The following is a 3,341-nucleotide window of genomic DNA, read 5'->3' as shown; positions in this document are numbered from 1 at the left end:
CTGCAGCAGATCATGAAGGGGCACTTGTTTAGAAGGAAAGGTTCATGAAACTGTTTCCTCAACCTAACTAGCCCTTATGCTGCAGTAGCGTCACCTGAACCACCACCTCTCTCATGTGTCTCTATCTCTAAATTTTCACTGTTATTTGCACTCTCTTCACTCCATACTACCATAGCACCAATTTTCATATCCAACCCAATACGCGTGAGTAAATTAGATTCAACTACTTGTTCTTCTTCCCTTCCCCTCACATCAGCCTCAACACCCTCACTCTCTTTTTTTTTTTCTTTTTATTTTTACCACCAATATCAACATCCTCACCAACATTCCCTATTTTAACACCAACAACAGGCCCAACAAGCACAAAAATGTGTTTTATAATTTTTTTGTAAATGCAAACCCAACAGCAGAAGAGGAAAACTCAGAAGTTACCTGTTCAGTTTCAGATGAAACTTGTTCTTCCCCTCAGTCGCTGACTGGAAAGAATCTTCATATTTTTAAGGTTCATCTGCTTGACTGGCTTGTAATTTTTTATTTAGTTTCTTGGTATGTTCTTTGCTCGCTATTGTTTTGCATGCAATTATTTTAACAATGCGTTTCTTGGGGGTTTGAGTGGTTAAAGGTGTGGGTGGATATGGAGATGATTGATCTTCCACCGGGGAAGAGGGGTTTGCAAAGGTTTTGGAATTTTCAAAGATGTTGACCATTTGACCATTTCAAGAACTTGAGAGAGTTTGAGTGAGTTTTAGGGTTTTGAAATTTGGATCTTTTGAGTTATAGAGAGAAAGAGGGTAAGATCATATCAATTTAAAAGGGAGGAGTTTGAGTGTCCAACTGCAACTTTTTGAGCTTAGAGGTCTACTCTTATTGGGAGTGTCAATTTTTAAAAGATTTTGGACACTTCTCAAAAATCTAATAATCATGGTGCATGGGGATTTGGTTGATGGGAAATTGTTCGCTTGAAATTGCTAAGTTTAAAAGAGTTTGAGGTGAAGTGGGACACATATCTAGATCGTGATTCTTTACCAATTATTTCAACTTATGTAAAATTTAGAATATATCTCTTATAAGATTGATGAACCAGGTTCTTCACTGAAAGTTCTCTGAATATTTTGAGAAAATAAGAGTAATATCATTAGACATTTTAGAACATGGCACAAGAGCATACTAATAAAAGTTTGAGACTGAGCAATATATAATCTAATTATTTACAAAATTCACAATTCATCTAAACAATCATTGAGGTAGGACTGGTTTCTTTTAGGTGATCTTGATCATTTCTAATGCTAACCTGTTCCGTTCAAAGTGATCCGTACTTAATTCTTTTTTGAAGATGTCAGCAATCTGCTTATCAGTAGCATAAAATTCTACCGTAATCAGACCCTTCTCAAAATTATCCCTTAAAAAATGATGTCAAACATCTATGTGTTTAGTTCTTTTATGATGAACCGGGTTCTTGGACATTCTAATTGCACTTATGTTGTCACAAAAGATAGGGATACAACCTACATCAATTTCAAACTCCATTAATTACTTCTTAATCCACAACAATTGAGCACAACATGAGGCATCAACTACATACTCAGCTTCAGCAGTAGGTAGGGCCACACAATTTTACTTTTTAGTGGCCCAAGATACAAGACATGAGATAATAAAATATATTATACCTGAAGTACTTTTTATATCCACAAAAAACACTGTATAATCTGCATCATCATATCCTACTATATCAAAATTACTACCTTTTGGATACCATAGGAAAAGATCAGTTGTGTTTTTTAAGTATCTCAAGACCCTTTTGATTGCCTTCAAATGCGACTCCTTTGGATTTGTCTGAAACTTAGCACAAAGTCCTACACTGAAAATAATGCCAGGTCTACTAGCAGTAAGATATAATAAAGAACCAATCATTCCCTTATATATTTTCTAATCTACAATAAACCAGGTTCATCCAGATCCAATTTTGTAGCTGTTGCAATAATAGTGTCAATTTCTTTGGAATCTTCCATCTTAAACCTTTCTTTGATATACTTTTGCAAATGGATCATAGTTCCATTTGAAGTTTATTTAATCTGCAAGCCCAAAAAGAAATTAAGCTCAACCATCATACTCATTTCAAATTCACTCTTCATTAGCTTAGCAAATTACTTACTTAACCTATAATTTGTTGCTCCAAAAATTATGTCATCAACATATATCTGGACAATCAGAAGATCTTTATATTTTTCTTTCAAGAATAAAGTATTATCAATTTTACCTCTCTTGTAGCCATTCTCAATAAAGAATTTGGACAATCTTTCATACCATGCTCTTGGAGCCTGCTTAAGCCCATATAGTGCCTTATTAAGTTTATACACATGCTCTGGGCATACCTTATTTTCAAATCCAGAAGGTTGCTTGACAAAAACATCTTCCTTTAAGTAGCCATTGAGGAACGCACTCTTGACATCCATCTGATGGAGAGTGAATTCTATGTAAGCAGCAAAGGCTATAAGGAGTGTAATTGCTTTCAATCTTGCAACTGGAGCAAAAGTCTCATCATATTTTATGCTCCCATATTGACTATATCCTTGAACTACCAATCTTGCCTTGTTCTTTGTAATCGTTCCTTCTTCATCAAGTTTATTTTTGAAGACCTATTTAGTGCCAATCATTGTTCTGTCCTTGGGTCTTAGTACCATATGTCAAACTTGACTTCTCTCAAATTGGTTGAGTTCATCTTGCATTGCATTCACACTATCTGCATCCTGCAAAGTCTCGAAAATATTTTTGTGTTCAATCAGTGATAAGAAAGTATTAAAAGCACAAAGATTCTTTAAAAAAGATATGGTTTTAATTTCAGAGGTTGGAGCATTGATTATGTTTCCAATGGGATGAGAACTTTGATACCTGTAGGGTTTCACAACCAATTGATTTTCTTTGGATGTTCCTTCCTTACTTTGTTGCTGAGGAACGGGTTCATGAATAGGTCCGTTCGAGGTTTGAGGATCAGTTTCTCTCTGCTCAGTTCCCCTTGTCATGTTGCCTTGGGTGGAAGGACCTGATCCATCACCTATTCCTTCTTGTGCTACAGCTTCTGGCTGGATTGTGCCTTGACCATTGGAATTTCTTGTCAGTCCAATCTCTTCATCTTCTTGTTCTTGCCTCTCAAAGAGAATTTTAGATTCATCAACGACAACATACACACTTTCTTCTATACATATAGTTATTTTGTTATATACTTTGTAGGCTTTACTATGTGAATAATATCCAAAGAATACGTGCTCATCATTTTTTGGGATCAAACTTTCCTAGGGAGTTCTTTCCATCATTGTAGACAAAGAAATTACATCTGAATGCCC

Source organism: Nicotiana tomentosiformis, chromosome 5 (genome assembly GCF_000390325.3).
Source record: "Nicotiana tomentosiformis chromosome 5, ASM39032v3, whole genome shotgun sequence".
NCBI classification, from domain to species: domain Eukaryota; kingdom Viridiplantae; phylum Streptophyta; class Magnoliopsida; order Solanales; family Solanaceae; genus Nicotiana; species Nicotiana tomentosiformis.
This window is presented reverse-complemented; position numbering follows the sequence as displayed.